Below are 21147 nucleotides of genomic sequence, written 5' to 3'. Positions count from 1 at the left end.
GTGGGTTTCAAATTTTTTTACTACTGGTTCTGTGGGTATGGTTCGGTAGGCGTGGTCCTGAGTCCTACATTGGAGAAGGGCGGTATAGAAATTTAAACAAATTTAAACAAATAAGGGGAAGGATACTGTAAAATCTCCATTCCCACCAGAGGTGAGTTTCAGCAGGTTCTGACCAGTTCTGGAGAACCGGTAGCAGAAATTTTGAGTAGTTCGGAGAACCAGTAGTAAACATTCTGACTGGCCCCACCCCCACCTATTCTCTGCCTCCCAAGTCCCAGCTGATCGGGGGGAAATGGAGATTTTACAGTATCCTTCCCCTGCCATGCCCACCAAGCCACGCCCACAGAACCGGTAGTAAAAAATTTTGAAGCCCACCACTAATTCCCACCCCACTCCAGGGGAAGGATACTGTAAAATCTCCATTCCCTCCCCAATCCAGGTTACTGCAAAATCCCCATTTCCTCCCTATCAGCTGGGACTTGGGAGGCAGAGAATAGATGGGGGCGGGGCCAGTCAGAATTTTTACTACCGGTTCTCCGAAGTACTCAAAATTTCTGCTACCAGTTCTCCAGAACTGGTCAGAACCTGCTGAAATCCACCTCTAGCCCCGCCCCCTGCACATGCGCGGCAGAGACCCGAAAATCAGCTGGCTGGCGGGAGGCGCACGCGCATGCACGGTGGAACTGAGCTGGGTGACGGCTCGCATGCCCACAGAGAGGGCTCTGCGTGCCAGCTGTGGCACGCATGCCATAGGTTCGCCATCACAGTTCTAGGGGAACGGTTTGAAATCGACAGCATAAAAGAGCATGCAAAAGAAGTAACTGTCTTCCTAGCAGCCTATATCTGATATGAGAACCCTCCTTCCTTACATAGCATGTTTGTTTTTTTAAACAAAAAATGGCCTGCAAGAGTTTCCTCATCACAGATGTATAGTCACTACAGGGTATTTCAACCTTCTCCACATGCTGCCTGGGGAATTCTGGGAGTTGAAGTCCACACGTCTTAAAGAGTGACAGATACTGCACTACAATAAATCCAGATGGCAGTGGTGGCCACGGCAGCTGCAATCTGGAAAATGCTGGTAGAGGAAGAAGGAACGGGAATTCTCGCAATGCAGGTGTTCTAGGTATCTTACCAGGAGACATGAATCAAAAGCCTGACATTTTTAGGGCCTGCATCACAATGCACTGCAGTACAAGCTGGAGTCCTGCTTTCTGCAGATTCTGTGGTCCACATGAAATGAGTTAGCATTCAGATGCCATTTTGATCATCCCACATTTATTCGCCCGCTGATTTCTGAAGAATAAGAGGGTTTTGCCGTCAACATCATTTGCCTTGCGTTACCTATAAAGCAATAAAGGTGGGATAAAAATCTAATAGATAAAAATAAGTGCCTAGGTCAGGGGTGTCAAACTCAAAGCTGGGGGCCAGATCCAGCCTGCGGGGCACTTAGATATGGCCTATGGGACCGACCTGGATACAGCGAAGGACCGGCCCACGGGTGCCTCTGCTGCAAAAACCGAGCTCGCTGGCAGAGGGTTGCAGGAAGCTGTCGGACCTGAAAAGGGACCTTCTGAGGGCCACAGGCGGACCTTCCGAGCTCCAATTTCACTGGCAGAGGTTGCAGGAAGCTGTCGCAGCCGAAAACGGACCTTGCAAGGGCCACAGGCGTCCCTCCCGAGCTCAGTTTTCGCTGGCAAAGGATTGCAGGAAGCCGTTGCAGACGAAAATGGATCTTGGGAGCCCGTTTTGCTGGCAGAGTACTCGGGCCACTGCAGGCGCCCCCGATACGAGTGACGTCGAGCTGGCCATGCCCACCCTGACCACACCCATCCCACCCCGACGTCAAACACAACCCTGATGCAGCCCTCAATGAAATCGAGTTTGACGCACTTGGCCTAGATCCATGATGGCGAACCTGTGGCATGCGGAGCCATATCGGTGGGCACGCGTGCATTGCCCTAACTCAGCTCCGGTATGCATGTGCGCACCAGCCAGCTGATTTTCGGGCCTTCTGAGCCCACCAGAAGGCGGGAAATAGGCTGTTTTTGGCCTCCAGAGGGCCTCTAGGGGGTGGGGAAGGCCAGTTTTGCCCTCCCCATGCTCCAAAAAAGCCTTTGGAGCCTGGGGAGGGCGAAAAAACGGGCCTACTGGGCCCACCGTGCCAAAAGCAGGGTGAGCCGTGGGGAGTCACACGCGCATGCATGGGGGGCGGGGCGCATTGAATTATAGGTGCGGGCACGCGTGCACGTGACCCACTGTGCTCCCCCCGGCTTTTGGCACGTGACGGCAAAAAGTTTAGCCATCACTGGCCTAGGTCTTTCAGTCTGTAGCTTTAGAGTGTGAGTGGTTCTTAGCTATTTCGCTAAAGCTCAATTTGAGTCTTTGCATCCCGCCTGTCTCCCAGAACTATTTCGAGAAACTTCCCTATATATTCTCATTTCTACTAGCCCATATAAATACAAATCCTTGTTATTCAACTTTTGTTTTAAAAAGGATGATCTCTGTAATTAGGTTATTCATACGGGTATTAGAGGTAGTCCTCGACTTACAACCACAATAGAGCCCAAAATTTCTGTTGCTAAGCGAGACGGTTGTTAAGTGAATTTTGCCCCATTTTACAATCTTTCTTGCTGCCGTTGTTAAGCGGATCACTGCAGTTGTTAAGTAAGTAACACGGGTGTGACATGAATCTGACTTCCCCATTGATTTTGCTTGTCAGAAGGTTGCAAAAGGGGATCACATGACCCTTGGGATCTGTCATAAATATGAGACAGTTGGCAAGCATCTGAATTTTGTTCACATGGCCATGGGGATGCTACAATGGTCGTAAGTGTGAACAATAGCCATAAGTCACTTTTTTCAGTGCCGTGGTAACTTTGAACGGTCACTAAATGAACTGTGGTAACCCGAGGACTACCTATAATCCTAAATCACAATCTGGTTTGTTTGGGGCCTACTGTGAATCAGGCCACTAATCCTGGCTCCATGAAAACCACAGCTAAAACATGGCTTGTGGTCCCTAGTGGAATTAATAAAATGGAAAGCGAAGATTAAAATGAACTGGTGATCAATTTGAAGATTTCCCCCTCATCTCATCCATTTCGATGCTTCCCTTTGCTGTCATCCTTTCTGAAACCAGCTTCTAAAGAGGGGGAAAATCTTATGTCTTATAAGAACTACATAACCCATGTGCTTCCACTGGCTCACTTAAGCCCACCAGTCTATTCTCAAGTGGCCAATTGCACAAGGCAGCCCACCAGTCTACCAGCAGGGGAACTTCCGAATCAGTCATATTGACTTCAAGGACAATAGCCATGGATCTCTATGACCTTTCTGAATCAGTCTATGGGTAACAAGAGCAATAGCACCTAGACTACAGCCCTCTCCAAGCGGTTTACAGAGTCAGCCTCTCGCCCCCAAAAATCTGCATCCTCATTTTACCCACCGCGGAAGGATGGAAGGATGAGCCAACCTTGAGCTGGTGAGACTCGAACTGCTGAAATGCCGGCAGCCGACAGTCAGCAGAAGTAGCCTGCAGTACTGCATTCTAACCACTGCGCCACCACGGTTCTACCTGTACCGCCACGGCTCAGGTAGTCTTTGCCTTACAACCACAATTGGGATCAGAACTTGCATTAGCGCTAACACTTAAGACTTATATACCACTTCACAATAAGCAGTTTATAGAGTCAGCCTATTGCCCCCAACAATCCAGCTCCTCATTTTACCAACCTTGGAAGGATGGAAGGCTGAGTCAACCTTGAACCCATCAGGTTCGAACTCCTGGCAGTGGGCAGAGTCAGCCTGCAATACTGCATTCTAACCACTGGGCCACCAGGGTTCCTTAAGCAATGCGGTCATTAAGTAAGTTTGTGCCTAATTTTACGACCTTTTTCTTTTATTTTTGCTGGGGTTGTTAAGTGAATTGCAGAGTCATGAAGGAAATCCTTGACTTTGTTTCTTAGAAGCCCCCTGGGAAAGTCATAAATGGAAGTCACGTGATCCTGGAATGCTGCATGCATCGAAAATACATGCTGGTTGCCCAGCACCCAAATTTTGAATATGTGAACGTGGGGATGCTGCCATAGTCATAAGAGTGAGGACTGGTCATAGGTCACTTCTTCATTTAATCCTTGTTAAATGAATAGTTGTAAGTCGAGGACTAGCTGTATCCCGTTTTATTTAAACTAACCAAGCTACCATGTTTCCCTCAAAATAAGACCGGGTCTTATATTAATTTTTGCTCCAAAAGATGCATTAGGGCTTATTTTCCGGTTGGGTCTTATTTTTGGAGAAACAGGGTAGTAATCAGCATCACAAACATGCCTTGGAAAGATTAATCCTTATCTCACTTTCCCACAGAATAATAAACGCAATGAAAATCTCTGCGCCATTAAATAAAAGCGAGCCTCGCTGAGGTAAAAAAGCCTCATTCACGGCCGAGGGTTACTGAAAGCTTAAAAATGCTCCAGATCAGTGTTTCTCAACCTTGGGAACTTTAAGATGTGTGGACTTCAACTCCCAAAATTCCCCAGCCAGCCATGTTGGCTGGAGAATTCTGGGAGTTGAAGTCCACGCATCTTAAAGTTCCCAAGGTTGAGAAACACTGCTCCAGATAAATAGATTAAAAACAAGTGTGTACAGTAGTATTACTGGGCAGCAGCCTGTTTATTTGAAACCGGGTCATAGCAGAGATGGGCAAACATGTGTGTGTGTGTGTGAAACTCCACTCACACGAGTGTTTAGTCTAGCACATGCAGCTTTACGTACGCATTTGTGGCTGCCACTCACATACACACGCACTACGCTGGGCTGCCAAGCTTGAAACCGCTGGGGGGCCAGCCTCATTGAGTCTTATTTTGTACCAGCAACAAACCCCACTAATGCCATCCCAGCCTGAAGCACAAGGCTTCCTCCCCTCCCCTCCCCTTCTCCCCTTCTTCTCTTCTCTTCTCTTCTTCTCCTTCTCTTCTCTCCTCCTCCTCTTCCTTTCCTCTTTTCTTTTCTTCTCTCCTCTTCTCTTCTCTTCTTTTCCTTCTCTTCTCTCCTCTTCCCGTCCCCTCCTCTTTTCTCTCTTATCTCACCTTTATCTTTACAAATAGTTCAAGGCAGCAAACATACTGAGCACACACCTTTCTCCTCCTATTTTTATACATGTTGCCAATCTACATATATCCCATATTGCCAGCCATGTGTTAATACTTGCAGGTATTGTCAATCGCCGATCCTCAAGCGAGCCGTAACACAATCTTTACCAACTTGATATCCTGCAGAGGCGATGGGAATCTCGCTCTGCAGGATTTTCATACTTCAGATTATTCGTTTTGGCTGGAGGATTTTCTAGTAGGCAAAAGGAAAGGCATCATCTAATTTTCCAGTCCGTATTTTGGTTGCCCTACTGACTTGCAGTAGGAAGTCTCATGACTGAATATCTCCTCTTGGTGCACCCGGTAGTTTTCTATGACTAGATCCACACGTTCAGTTAAATCATAACCATAAACCGTAATTTATTAACTGAATCACAATAGGTTGGGTTTGCTGACCTCAATAATCTTTTGAGGTGTATAAACATGACTTGTGAACCACAGCATCTGAGCTAAGACATTGCAATGAGATGTAGAGGGTTTGTAAGAATTAGAATATATTGTGCAAAGCCAAAACTGTCCATTAGCAGTCCGAAACCATTGTTCGTGGTTTCCATATTGTAAGAACTCAATCATCATCATCATCATCATCATCATCATCATCATCATCATCATCATCATCATCATTCTAAGCCATTGTCTATCCACTGCAGGATGAAAGCCTCTTCTGCATGTTTCCAACCAATATGGTCTTGAGAGTACCCAATCAATTATGGCTTAATCAACAATGATCTAAGACAGGGATGTCAGACTTGATTTCATTGAGGGGCACATCAGGGTTGTGTTTGACCTGGGGGGGGGGAGGTGGGCGAGGCCAGGCGGGCATGGCCAGCTCAACATCACTCGTGTCGCGACGGCCTCCTGCAGCCCTCTGCCAGGGAAAACAGAGCTCGTGGGGGCTCATGCTGCCCCCCCAGCTCCGTTTTCTCTGGCAGAGGGCTGCAGGAGGCCGTCGTGGGCAAAAACGGAGCTCGGGTGGGGGGGGGGCAGTGTTTCATGGGCAGAGGCACCACGGGCCGGTCCTTCACTGTTTCCAGGGCAACCCCGTGGTCCAGATCTAAGCACCCCGCGGGCTAGATCTGGCCCGCAGGCCTTGTGTTTGACACCCCTGATCTAAGACAAAGCAGACCCAAGAGTAATCTTCCTTGCAGTCAACAACGAGCAAGCCCCATTGAATGCAACAAGGCTTACTTCTGAGTAGTCACAAAGAGCTGTGTTTTCCCTCTGAAATTTAACTCCCTCTTCTTTTTCCTAGCAATCTGCTTATTTCCAGGAACTACAACCCGGGAGCTGGATATAAATATGCACTCATTTTCAATGGAAGAGCAAGGATGCGTCACCGTGTAGCTGAGTTGTTACTTGTCTCTCATCGTGCTATGATCAAAACAAGGCATCGGTCCAACCTCCCTCCCTGTGAATTTCCAAGATTCTCTCTGCCTTAGCTTCCTAAGTTGTGCATCCTCCCCCCAGTTCTAAATTTAGAGAACTGTGCAATACACAGACGCAGGCATATTGTGGGACACAGGCATCAAAGTTGGCAAAGAAAGCCAAAACAAGTCTATTAATCCATTCTCCGAGAAAAGAAGGCTAAAGACACCCCAGGAGTGGAAGGAAATACACCAGCCAGCCAAGACAACATTAACATTGCTGTCTGTTTCTGTTCTTGATAATTGGGATCTTGTTTTGATTTCCCGCCATTTCTCTCAGCTCTTCTCCCGGGCCGCAGCACAAGCAGAGAGTCACCAGCTCAAATTAAAAAGGAAGCAATCTAATGAGAACCTATTAATATTGATTATCCTAAAATTGTTACAGGATTAGTGGGGGGGGGGGGTTGGAGCAACTTAGCAATGTGGAAATCTGGCTTTCCACAGCCTGAAGTTCCTGAAATAATTATGTTATTATCTAAAAGGCAAGGCATAAAGGACATTAGGTTTAAATGTTAGCTGATCACATTTCTGGAAGATCCTGGTTTGACAATTCTAATCTCCATGGTTATATTACTAGACGTCAAACACCAAGATTGGAATAACCAAGCTGCTCCTATGTAAGACCAGATCAAAATTTATTATTATTAAGCACCTTCAAGTTTATATTGAGTCTGAGCAACCCCCCCCCCCCAAGATTTTTTCCCCCCCGAATGATCTATCATTAACTTGGCATCTCTTCAAAATGGCTTGAAATTCTGGGAACTGAATTTCAAGATACCTGGACAACACCTGGCTGGATAAGGCTGTTACATCAGAATTTATCATTTGGGCCAGGGAGAAAAGCGACCAGTTGAAGTTACTTACTAGCCTTTTACCCAAAACATACCTGATCAAGATAAAAACTCAGCAGCTGTGTGCATCCCCAAGTTTTAAGTTTTATTGGGGTTCAATGAAATGAGTTTTTAGCCTCTTGGATTATGGTAGGAAGACCCAAAGCGTATGATGCAAGCTCATAAAATAGTTCAATTCAGCAACTAGAATCAGTCAATTGTGTTCATACAACCAGTAGTTCTATCCATTCCTAGTTTCAATAGAAACTTGAATCTGAGTGTCCTTCTTCGCCACTTCCTCACATTGTTCCTTTCTGCCCAAGCCTATTTACTTTTGATACCCTTTCCCTGAACTGAGATTACCGCAGCCAACACCAATAATGCACTTATCTAGGAATGATGGCCAATATGTCTGAAAAACAAGAGCTGTGGGTCAGCTGACTTAAGAAGTTTCAAAGTGTACAAGTGATTTAGTGACACAGGTCAGGTTTGTTTTAGCTTCTGCTTTCAAACGCTAACAAAATAAGCAGCTAAAACAGGCAGGGAGCGGTTTTTTGGGGGGGGATAATTTTATTGCACGTGACCCAAGTCAAATCAGGAAGGGAGCCCAGCATAAATTCACCTAAACATGGATTTCAACTATTGAATTAACCCATCTTTTGGGTTAGCCCAAGCAAATAGATAGGGTTACACAATGCACTAAAGAGCCCACCGCAATTTAAAACCAAGGTTAGCACAGCCACCTTTGACCCAGCCAGACAAACAGTTGTGAGAAACCGACCAGCAGAGAAAACAAGTAGTCAGATTCCTACACCCCTTTTAAACCCCATCTAAGACCCAGAGACACAAGCTTCCCCCCCCAAAAAAATCTGATCTGGATTCCTGGGGCTCAAAGCAGCCCCTTCCTCCTGGAATCTGGCTGGGAATTCTTTGCTTGCTTTCAGGATGTTAATTCTAGAGACGAGGCAGCCAGGTTCTGCTTTTCACATCGCATTTAATACCGGGGGAATCCCGAATTGGAGCGGGGCAGAGAAAGGATCCGCAAGGTTTGCCTTGAAAAAAAATCTCTTTTGGTAACTAGCAGCCCCGGGGAATCCACCGGTCGCTTACCACGCAACCGCATTCCCAAGTAGTGTTAAACCGCAGCCCCACAAGTCGATGAAGAGGAGCCGCCTTCCTAAGCCTGCTTTAAACAACCTGGCATGAGGGGGGGGGACCCCAATTACCGTGGCGCTCTCTGATCTTGGTTGTTTTAAATGCAGACGTTTCATGACCCAACTAGGCAACATCATCAGTGCTCCAAGAAAGAGACCGTATTGAAAATACTTGTACTTTTTTTGAGCGTTAATTTAGAATAACCGAGCCCTGTACACATCACACCTCCTGTCCATCTCTCGCCCCCCCCCCCGCTTCCCACTCGGGAAAGCCACTCGAGAGAAGCATCCCCCCCAGACTCCGAAAGGAGGTGGGTGGAGGGGGGGTTTGGCTAGGTGGCTCAGACGCTGAGCTTGTTGATCAGAAAGGTCGGCGGTTCGAATCCCTAGGTCTCCTGCGTGAGCCAAGGGGTTGGACTAGATGACCTCCAAGATCCCTTCCAACTCTTGTTACTATTATTATTTACTTTATTCATTAAACATAAAACTCAAGTCAACTGAACATTCAAAAATACATCACAAATACCATTGACTGGTGCTAATGGTTGACACAGGTTGCTGCCTAGGTATCAACCAAGTACCTATTTTTATTATTATCATTTATTATTATTGGTTAATCTTTAGTGAGATTCACAGCCTTTGAGGCTGGTTAATAGCTCAGCAGCTCGAGTCCTAACCAAGGACCTAGGAACTGTTAAGGTATCGTCGGAGGATGTAAGCTGTTCCGAGTAAGGTGTTTTTTTGTAGAGTCAAAATGTTCAAGTCCGGCAAATTTAGAATTTCTAAATAGCGGGGTAGCCCTTTGGGTATTGCTCCAAGGGCTCCAATTATTATTATTATTATTATTATTATTATTATTATTATTATTATTATTATTATTATTATTATTTATTGGTTAATCTTTAGTGAGATTCACAGCCTTTGAATTTATTATTATTTATTATTATTATTATTATTATTATTATTATTATTATTATTATTATTATTATTATTTATTTATTTATTTATTTATTTATTGGTTAATCTTTAGTGAGATTCACAGCCTTTGAGGTTGGTTAATAGCTCAGCAGCTCGAGTCCTAACCAAGGACCTAGGAACTGTTAAGGTATCGTTGGAGGATGCAAACTGTTCCGAGTAAGGTGGTTTTTTGTAGAGTCAAAATGTTCAAGTCTGGCAAATTTAGAATTTCTAAATAGAAGGGTAGCCCTTTGGGTATTGCTCCAAGGGCTCCAATTACAATCGGGACAACACACGATTTCTTTTTCCACAATTGCTCAACTTCAATTTGCAAGTCCCGGTACTTTTTATTATTTTATTATTTTTTTTTTATTTACTTATTTATTATAATTTATATTATTATTATTATTATTATTATTATTATTATTATTATTATTATTATTATTATTATTATTATTAATTGTTATTACTTATTATTACTTATATTAATAATAATTAATATTAATAATTACTTATTATTATTATTATTATTATACCTTCCAACAGCAGCGCCTCAAAGGTCCCGCGATGATCTCTGGGGCTTTACCGCGGGCGCTGGTGATCTGCAACAGTAGCAGCAGCCACCCCGCAGGTTCCGATCCCGTCGTCCCTCCGCGCAACCCTTCGACAGCAGCCGCAGGTGAGGGGCGATTGGCTTTTTTGCTCGTCAAAATCTTCCCAGTCCGGGACAGGTGAGCAAGAGATCCGTTGCCGGGAGCCACGGGAAAAAGACCACCTGGAGTCCTCCGGGGAAGGAAGAGAATCCGGATCGGCGGAGAGAAAAGCCTTCTTGCCGACCCCGCTTGGGCGCATCAAATAGGAAGGCGACGCCAAAGTCCTATAAGAGCAGCCCGGGAGGGGAAAAAATCCGATTTTTTTCCCCCTTCTGGGGTCTTTCGCTCAAGTCCAAGCCGACGCCGCGCACCTGGGCTCCGGGAGAGCGCAGAGGAGCAACGAGCAGCCCTGCGGAGCTGCGAGGGGCGGCTTGGATGCTTGTTTGCGCTCACTCGAATCGTCCGGCTCTTCCAGCAGCAGCAGCAGTAGTAGCGCCCCTCTGCGCGACCTCCTCTCGAATGAGCCTCCCCGACCGCCTCTGGCCAGCATTAAGTAAGCGTCGACGCCCCCTCGCCTTGACTCCGCCTCTTCAGGATTCTCCACCAATCCCGGCCCTGGAATTGACTACTTTTAAGGGAGGGCGGGGCCGGAGTAGGAGAAGTTTAAAGCGGGGGTGGGGCCGTGATTGCGAGTTGCTTGTCCGGATCTTGTCTTGTCCCTTTAGAATAGAATAGAACAGGGGTCTCCAACCATGGCCGCTTCAAGACTTGTGGACTTCAACTCCCAGAATTCCTCAGCCAGCTTTGCTGGCTGAGGGATTCTGGGAGTTGAAGTCCACAAATCTTGAAGCGGCCAAGGTTGGAGACTTCAACTCCCAGAATTCCCCAGCCAGCTTTCCTGGTCCACAAGTCTTGAAGCGGCCAAGGTTGGGGACTTCAACTCCCAGAATTCCCCAGCCAGCTTTGCTAGATAAGGAATTCTGGGAGTTGAAGTCCACAAGTCTTGAAGCGGCCAAGGTTGGGGACTTCAACTCCCAGAATTCCCCAGCCAGTTTTGCTGGATAAGGAATTCTGGGAGTTGAAGTCCACAAGTCTTGAAGCGGCCAAGATTGGGGACCCCTGGAGTAGAATAACAGAGTTGGAAGGGACCTTGGAGGTCTTCTAGTCCAACCCCCTGCTTAGGCAAGGAAACTCTACACACCACTTCAGACAAATGGTTATCCAGCCTCTTCTTAAAAACCTCCAGTGTTGGAGCATTCGCAACTTCTGGAGGCAAGCAGTTCCACTGATTAATTTGTTCTCACTGTCAGGAAATTCCTCCTTAGTTCTAAGTTGCTTCTCTCCTTGATTGGTTTCCATTTCTTCCTTTAAAGAAGGAAGGTCATAGAATAGGGGGTGGGAATTAAGTCGGAGTCCAGAGTAAAAGTGTTAGTGTCTTTTTCTTAAAAGGGGGGGGGGGCAGTCCACGCCTCTTATAGTCCCCTCCTTGCACTTTGTGTCGCCAAATGTTGGCTTAAGAGAGTTGGAAGGGACCTTGGGAGATCTTCTAGTCCAACCCCCTGCTCAGGCAGAAAACCCTAATCGCAAATGGTGGTTCTTAAAAAAATTCCAGTGTTGGAGCATCCACAACTTCTGGAGGCCAGTTGTTCCACTGATTAATTGTTCTAACTGTCAGGAAATTTCTTCTTAGTTCTAGGTTGCTTCTCTCCTTGATTAGTTTCCACCCATTACTTCTTGTCCTGCCTTCAGGTGCTTTGGAGAATTGCTTGATCCCCTCTTCTCTGTGGCAGCTCCTGAGATATTGGAACATTTATAATGTCACACCTAGTCTTTCTTTTCATTAAACTTGACCTATCCAGTTCTATATATGTTTTAGCCTCCAGTCCAGACCCTAATCATCATTCATTGCTGGTCTTCTTTGCACTCTTTCTAGAGTCTCAACATCTTTTTTACATCACAGAGACCAAAACTGAATGCCGTATTATTCCAAGTGTGGTCTTAACCAAGGCGTGATAGAGTGGTATTGACACTTGGCGTGAAGTTGGGTTTCCCTCCCGTGTTCCTTCTTGAGTCAACGTGTTGGTACCATGTGGGAGAGATGCCTAATTATAAAGAACAAGACATATGCTGGTACTTGAAATTTCTCCTGTGCGTTGATCGTCCTGATGTTGTGCCCAGAAGTTGAGCAGTTCTCTTTTTTAATGGGAATCATTACCAGCTATTTAAGCAAAAAGGTCATTGAATCATTCCTTCTAGTGGGAGATGCCTTCAGCCCTGGCATGGTGATATGGATTTACTCGGAACTGCCAACGGGCAAAGAGAAACCTTTCTTAAGAATTGTAACTGGGTAGGAGAAAAAAATTATATTCTCAGTGGGACTGTTGGAGCTGAATCATATAGTAGGTGATGGATGTATAAATAGATTGTTAGTTGTGGTTGCGTCACCAGTTGAAGCAATAACCCATAATGGCTTCCCAGTGTTACACTTGCAAACCTATTAGCTAGAGGTAGCTACTACTGCAGGTTGTGATTATGTCACAACAATTTCCAGTCCAAATATGATTTACTAAATTGGGTCTGTTCAATGAACCACAGACAATTGGGCCATTAGATGAACATGTACTAATTTAACCATTATAATATGGGAAACATCATTTATATTTTTTGCTAAGCCAGACAATGACAGTTTATTCAGTAAACTGGTTAAAAAAACAAGACTTAGTGTGCTGGGAGAATACAGCCATCATATTTTATGGGCATTCCTCTGTTGAAAATGCTGTGTTTCCACATTGCTTTAAATCTTAACATTTAAAGATTGTTCAGTTTCTGGTTTAACATTCTATTTGCAATACTTGCTAACCCATAATTAATACATACAAGGGCCCCTCCACTTATGACTATCCATTTAAAGATGAACAGATTAACAGAGTTGGAAGGGACTTTGTAGGTCATCTAGTCCAACCCCACCCATCCAGCCCTACACCATTTCTGACAGATGGCAGTCTCTTCTTGAAAGCCTCCAGTAATGAAGCTCCCACAACTTCTGAAGGCAACTTCTGTTCCATTGGTTGATTGCTCTCACTGTCAGAAAATTCCTATTTCTAGGTTGACCAGCAGTTTCCACCTATTATTCCTTGTCTGGCCTTCAGGTACTTTGAAAAATAGGTTGACCCCCTCCTCTCTTTGACAGCCCCTCAAGTATTGGAAGACTGCTATCATGTCTCCTTCTCTTCACTAGACTAGCCATGCCCAGTTCCTGCAACCGTTCTTTATATGTTTTAGTTTCCAGTCCCCTCATCATCTTTGTTGCTCTTCTTTGCACTCTTTCTAGAGTCTCCACATCTTTTTTTATGGTGTGTGACCAAAACTAGATGCTGAATTCTAGGTATAGTCTTACTAAGGCTTTATAGAGTGGTATTAATACTTCACTTGTTCTTGATTGAATCCCTCGGTTAATGCAACTTTAGGATTGCATTGGCTTTTTCAGCTGCCACCACACACTATTAACTCATTGAATGAATTCAAGGAAGTTTGAATTGAATTGAATTCATTCATCTACAATGGTTGCAGTATCCTGGATCATGTAATTGCCATGTAATTGCCTCTTTCCTGGCCCTTCTTCCAGATTCAGCAAGAGTAATGGATCAAGTTCTGGGTGCAGTAAAGATGGCGCTGAAGCAGTGGTGAAATCAAATTTTTTTTACTACAGGTTCTGTGGGTGTGGCTTGGTGGACATGGCAGGGGAAGGATACTGCAAAATCCCCATTCCTTCCCCACTCCTGGGGGAAGGATATTGCAAAATCCCCATTCCCTCCCCACTCTGGGGCCAGCGAGAGGTGGTATTTGCCGGTTCTCCAAACTACTCAAAATTTCCGCTACCAGTTCTCCAGAACCTGTCAGAACCTGCTGGATTTCACTCCTGCGCTGAAGTGAAGAAACTCAACAGGAGCTCTGGTAGAGATGCTCAGACCTAAAGGATGAGTTTGGAAATAATAATCTTTAAGTCTCTGTGTGTGTGCGTGTGTATACAGGAACTAGTAAATATTTGGCTCCCTCTCTGGGGAAGGTGGGCAAAGTAGAAATGTGAAAAGTAAATAAATTTGCCGTGACTCATTTTAACACACGAAGAAGAACTTCATTTGGAATCTGCCTCCACGCAGTTTTCTTCTTACAGTGACTAAAGTCAAGATTCCTGTTTTTTCTCTCTCGTGCATTTTTGGCCTTGAAATCAATGGCCCAGTGAATAGGTTGCCTGGGAGAAACTCTAATAAAGAGTAATAAACTCTAACAAAATGACTCTTTCGGATTATATTTTAATGGATTACTTTAAATGAAGCATCGGTCCATTTGGTCTTTCAAATTTTGAACCGTCCTTGAGGTAGGATGGCAGGGGATGTGACAGACCAGATGGCGGGCATAACGTTGATGTTTTCTGTCCATCCTCGCATCCTGGACATAAACTGTTTCAACTCCTACCCTCAAAATGACGCTATAGAGCATTACACACCAAGACTACTAGGCCAGTGGTGGATTGCCCCCGGTTCGGACCGGTTCTATAGAACCGATAGTAAAACTGGTGGGAGGCTCCGCCCACCGACCCTGACATCATCAGAACGCTTCTGCACATGTGCAGAAGAGCATGCGCTAGCGACCCCACTGCAAACCGGTAGTAAAGGTAAATAGAACCCACCCTTGAACTAGACACAAGAACAGTTTTTTCCCCGAACGCTATCACTCTGCTAAACAAATAATTCCCTCAAACTGTCAAACTATCCACTAAGGCTGCATTACTATTACTATTAGTCTCCTCACCCGTCCTATCACCCATCTCTTCCCACTTATGATTGTATAACCTTGTTGCTTGTATCCTTATGATTTATATTGATATTGTTTCCTGATTGCTTATTTGTACCCTATGACTCTCATTAAGTGTTGTACCTTACGATTCTTGACGATTGTATCTTGTCTTTTTATGTACACTGAGAGCATATGCACCAAAGACAAATTCCTTGTGTGTCCAATCACACTTGGCCAATAAAGAATTCAATTCAATTCAATTCAATTCAATTCAATTCTATTCTATTCTATTCTATTCTATTCTATTCTATTCTATTCTATTCTATTCTTATTCCTACTCCTATTCCTACTCCTATTCCTATTCCTATTCCTATTTGCACCACATGTGACACATGCAAAAAGAGAGTAGGGTTTCGGTGGCACTCATTTTGATATTTCAAGAGCTCTCTGTGTGTGGGGGTTATTGGGAATCAAGTGGCATTTTATACATTTAATAAATTACTATTATTATATTACTTTGCTCTAAAAAAAGTCACTCACTCCCATTTTGATTGGAGTGGAAATAGTCTCAAGCAGAGTTGTCCAAAATCACATTTAGATTTTCACGGCTCAAAGGGTTAGGGAAAGTTTGTTCCATATTACAGATCTAAGATCTAAGGAGGCAGATCCGAGTCTTGATCAGTCTCGAACTAAACAGGGTTTGATTGGCCATTCATATATTCTAGGGTTGTAGATTATAGGTAGTCCTCAATTTACAACCAATGTTTAGCCACCACTCAAAGTTACAAAGGCACTGAAAAATTACCGTTTTTCACACGTCCCCGTAGACACGTGATCGGAATTCGGATGCTTGGTAACTGGTTCAGATTTATGACAGCCACAGTGTCCCGGGGTCATGTGACCACCTTCTAAGACCTTCTGACGAGCAAAGTCAATGGGGAAGGCCCAATTCGCTTTACAACCGGGTTACCAACTTAACAACTGCAGCGATAAACTTAACAACAGTGGCAAGAAAGGTCGTAAAATGGGGGCAAAACCCGGTTCGCCGTCTCGCTTAGCCACAGCAATTTTGGGCTCGTCAAGGGCTTCCTGCTGTAGGCTAGCTTAAGAATTCCCAAGCACTCCACTCACGTTGCTAGGAATGGACGCGTCCTTGAAGTTATCCACTTGATTCAAAGGATTTATTTTAAACCTGTGGATTTTCCCATCCCCCTAATTCCATTTATCAGAATGTGAGTAGTGAGGTCAGTCTCCTGTCTCCCTATCTCTTCCCAGCTATTGAGCAATGGAGGGTTTTATTTTTGTCTTAGATGGGGCCTACAGGAAGCATCCTGCGACACATTTCTCCACATTCTCCAAATCCTATCAGTGCCATTCAAGTTTTCGGCCTTGTAGTAGACAGACATCTCTGACAGGTGATTCAGAAGGTCGTCTGGAGCGCTTACTCATCCGTCCTACAGCTCTGGTTTGGTGGGGTTATTTGATGGCATTCCTTCGGGTTGGCTGTGAAATGTGCAAGTAAGGCCAAGTGCCGTGGAAGTGAGGTTGATGTATACAACTGCTACAACGTCATACCCCGAAGCCTAGGAGATAACTTGGTCACTTCCAGGGTGCTTCTCCTGGGAAAGCTATTATAGAGGATTAAAGCAATGCAGGCACAGACCTCGGAGGCTGAGAACAGAGAAGGCGTAGCAGAGAACAAGTTTCATCTTGCCTACACAATCTTCTGAAGGACAACCATTTGGAAGTTCAGCTGTGCCGTGTCTTCTAATGCTTCCGTTTCCAGGACTGTTTAAGAGTCTTTCCAGACTCTGGAGCAAGGTTATTTTTCAACCTTGGCAATTTTCTTTTTCGTTCAAATTTTTATTTGTTTTATTATATAAAATACAAAGAACAGAAAATAAAATAGGAAATAAGAGAAGGAAAAGGAGCAGGGAAAAGGGATACAAGAGGGTGGAAGAAAGAAAAAGAAAGAAAGGAAAGAAAGAAAGAGAAAGAAAGAAAGAAAGAAAGGAAGGAAGGAAGGAAGGAAGGAAGGAAGGAAGGAAGGAAGGAAGGAAGGAAGGAAGGAAGAAAGAAAGAAAGAAAGAAAGAAAGAAAGAAAGAAGAAAGAAAGAAAGAAAGAAAGAAAGAAAGAAAGAAAGAAAGAAAGAAAGAGAAAGGGCACTGACTTCTGACTCTTAGCACAGTACAAGATAAAGAGACTGCATCCTCAACTTTTTGCTTTTACACATTAATATATAACTAGCCATTTCTATAATAACAAATCTTTCTGATCAACAAAACCAAAGTCAAAGCTGCATTTTTTTCCCCATCACCAGCACCAAATCCAGAAGTGATATCCCAATGAAAACATATTTTCCTCTTTGAATAAAATAATCCATTTAACCATTCCTGCTTTATCTTTACCTTGGTAGTTTTCAAGCTATTGCTGGCTGGGGAATTCTGGGAAATGAAAACCCACACATCTGAAAGTTGCCAAGATTGAGAAACATGCTCTGGAGTGTAGAGATTCCCAAAAGGTCATCCAAATATCTTGTGTGACAATGTCCATCCATGTGGACTAGGATGATGGGGCTCATTGCTTTCTTTCAGAGTAAACCATTAAAGAGACTTTAATACAGGTGATTCTCGACTTACGGCTGCAATTTAGCCCAAAATTTCTATTGGCAGGTGGGATTTTGCCCCATTTTGCGACCTTCCTTGCCACATTTGTTAAGTGAATCACCACAATTGTTACGTTAGTAACCCGGTTGTGAAGCGAAACTGGCTTCCCCGTCAACTTTCCTTGTCAGAATTGCGATGTCACATGACCCCGGGACACTGCAATCGTCATAAATATGAATCAGTTGCCAAGTGTCTGAATTTTGATTGCATGACTATGGGGATGCTACCACAGTTGTAAGTGTGAAAAATGGTCATAAGTCAGAGGTAGTCCTCAACCTACAACCGTTTGTTTAGGGAATTTCTATATTCCAGTTGTAATGGAAAAATCAATATAAAAATGGTAAATGTGGGTTCGTTTACAGGAATCCCCTGAAAGGGAGGACTTGATCTCCAAATCATGTGTCATTGTCATGTGAGAAGTTTCTTCTTTTCAAAACTTCCCAGTTTCCTTTCCTTATCATTTGGTTCTCTTGTAAATTCTAAATGTTTGTGTGAAGGACATCTGAGAAAGACTCATGGAGTCTCATTTCTCTTCCACCCCCGCTCACTTCTAATCTAACTGGAGAAGTAAATCTCAGCTGCCGGTTGTAAAAAAATTTCCCTGTCCAAAAGAGGAAGAATCAAAGTTCCTTGAAGACTTTTCTAGCTCTCCCCTTTCAACTTCCACTTCCACTTTAATGTGTACTGAGAATATCTTAAACATTATTTAGGAATCAGTGACTCAGTACTTTCTGCCATTACTAACTATCAGCCTAAGAAGAGGGAGTGGGAGTGAATACAGCATTTAGCAATAGCATTTAGGCATAGATAGATAGATAGATAGATAGATAGATAGATAGATAGATAGATAGATAGATAGATAGATAGAATTCTTTATTGGCCAAGTGTGATTGGACACACAAGGAATTTATCTTGGTGCATACGCTCTCAGTGTACATAAAAGAAAAGATATGTTCATCAAGAATCATAAGGTACAACACTTAATGATAGTCATAGGGAACAAATGAGCAATCAAATCGTATTAGGAAACAGTCAATATAAATGCTTAGCGTTTTATAATACTCTCTGGGTGGGGTGGGTTCTAAAAATTTTTACTACTGGTTCTGTGGGCGTGGCTTATTTTGTGGGTGTGGTTTGATGGTCATGTGACAATTCTTTAGGATGTAGCAGAGGTACTGGTCTACCAGGCTTTTAACTGCTTGCAGAGCTGTACTGGTCTACCCATTTGTTTTTGGAGGCACCGGTCTACCCATTTGTTTTTTGAGCGCACTGGTCTACCACCACATTGCCTATTAACACTGATCACCTGTAGGGTGGCCCTTTGAAGCCCCTTGGCAAGAGTTTAAACAGTTTTTTTCCTTCTAGCCGATCAGCTGGGACTCGGGAGCAGCGAATAGATTGGGGTGGGGCCAAATAAAAGATAAGAATAAAGCGGGGGTGGGGGCGGGAGGGCCCAGCTCCCAAACAAAGAGAACCGGTTCGGTGACGTCATATCGTCACCGCTATCGGCTCGACCGAACCAGGAGGAACCCACCACTGTCTCTGGGTGATTTACAATGTCGGAGCATTGTTTGCATATTACACCCAACAATCTGCGTCCTCATTTTACCAATCTCGGAAGGATGGAATCACAGAATAACAAGAGCTGGAAGGGACTTTGGTGGTCCAACCCCTTGCTCAAGCAGAAAACCCTATACCATTTCTGTCTTCTTAAAAACCTCCAGTGATGAAGCACCCACAACTTCTAGGGGCAAATCACTCCACTTATTCAATGGGTCCCACTGTCAGGAAATTTCTCCTTAGGTCTAGGTTGCTTCTCTCCTTGCTTAGTTTCCATCTGTTGCTTCTTGTTCTGCCTTCAGGTGCTTTGGAGAATAGGTTGACTCTCTCTTCTTTGTGGCAGCCCCTCAAATACTGGAACACTTCTATTACTGCCAACACTGCCAACTGGCGCAGAGTGCGGCCGCACGGATGGTAATGGGAGCGACATGGCGTTCCCATGTAACACCTCTCCTACGCGAGCTGCACTGACTGCTCCCGGTGGTCTTCCAGGTGCGCTTCAAGGTTTTGGTTACCACCTTTAGAGCGCTCCATGGCTTAGGACCTGGTTATCTACGGGACCGCCTACTACCACCAATAGCCTCCCACCGGCCAGTACGCTCTCATAGAGAGGGGCTCTTCTGGGTGCTGTTGGCCAAACAATGTCGACTGGCGGCCCCTGGGGGAGAGCCTTCTCTGTGGGGACACCTACTATCTGGAATGAGCTCCCCCAAGAGATACGGAGGATCCCGGATCTGCGCACTTTCCGCCGCGCTCTTAAGACCTTTTTATTTCACCAGGAGGGCCTGGCCTAATCTTTTCCCTCTTTTTAATTATGCAAATTTTAATTGGTTTTTAAACGATTGGGGTTTTAATACGTTTGGGCCAAATTTGTTTAATTCGATTTTACTTTGTTTTTAAATTTTGTATCTATGTATTTTTACTGTTTGGCTGTTCACCACCCTGAGTCCTTCGGGAGTAAGGCAGTATATAAATTAAATAAATAAATAAATAAATTATATCCCCCTTAGTCCTTTTCACTAGACTAGAATTAACCAAGCAGAATTGCCACGGTGTGCAGAACCCACTAAAATTAAAGAATAAGATTAAAACTGGCTTTAGGCCAATGGCCTACTTCTACAATTGTCTACAAGGGCTGGCTTCCCACCATGAACTGCCCAGCTTATAATCAACCATATCTGGGAGGTGTTGTGTGAATGTGGATAGAGTGATCTCTCACAGCAGACCAGGAAGTTTAAAAAAACGAGACAATGCAAAGTTTCTCCTATTTAGGGAATTTCAATCTGAATTTGCCAGCTCTTCCTATCCCACCCCCCCCAAATTTCACCCCAGCCAAAATTTCTCTGAAAGTTATTCCCAAATTGTGATGGTTAATGGGAAATCATAAATAATGAAAATGAAATTTAAATAGACAAATAAATATTTTTTAAAAAGGGAATTCATCTGTTTGGGGGCTGCCGCACATTGCTCACCCCGATCCAGAAGAAAAAAACAATTTCCTGCAACCGTAAGATTCCTCTATTAGAGAACAAAATAAAATTGAACAGGGTTTAACAATGAAATTTGAGACCGTGCTACCCTTTATTGCAATTTGCAGACAGCCCCAAATGGTGTTAACTCTCTGTGTAATTGCACTTAACAAAAAAGGGGGGGATTTAAAAAAACAGCATGAACCTTAGAAAAGATCTGTGGTTCTTTTTTATCTCCTGATTTATGGCGAACCTTGTTGGAGCCCCAGTTTTCCTTTCATCAACCCCCTCCCACCCCTTTTAAAACCCTGACAATCCTTTCTCCCCCGTTTTCCCCTTTTCAGCCTGATGACAGGGGAGCTCCAATGCTATCTGACAGACTGCAGCCATCACTTTGTGAACGGTAAATAATTTCCTTGCTGACAGCTCCCCATTTATTCTGACATCTGCCAGCGCTCCCTGACACTTGAATAAGCATTAAGCCATTAACAGCCTGCCATAGGTTTAAGAGCCTGAATAATAATGCCGGAAAGTCTCAGAAAGGAG

The 21147-nt window shown here is 44.3% G+C and overlaps 1 protein-coding gene across 1 annotated transcript in view; it reads right to left on the bottom strand.

Annotated features, from left to right (window-relative positions):
• Positions 1–10121, bottom strand: part of RASGEF1B (RasGEF domain family member 1B) — a 60440-nt gene extending 50319 nt beyond the window's left edge. The window contains exon 1 of the mRNA XM_070948205.1: positions 10052–10121. The gene's annotated coding sequence lies outside the window, so the exon portion shown is untranslated. The remainder of the gene's footprint in view (positions 1–10051) is intronic.
• Positions 10122–21147: the final 11026 nt, after the last annotated feature.

The sequence above is a fragment of the Pituophis catenifer genome, unplaced genomic scaffold (assembly GCF_029215685.1).
Source record: "Pituophis catenifer annectens isolate HBS135680 unplaced genomic scaffold, rPitCat1.0.hap2 SCAF_8, whole genome shotgun sequence".
In the NCBI taxonomy this organism is placed as follows: Eukaryota; Metazoa; Chordata; class Lepidosauria; order Squamata; family Colubridae; genus Pituophis; species Pituophis catenifer.
Note: the sequence above shows the minus strand (reverse complement) of the source record. Positions and strands in the feature narration are given on the sequence as shown.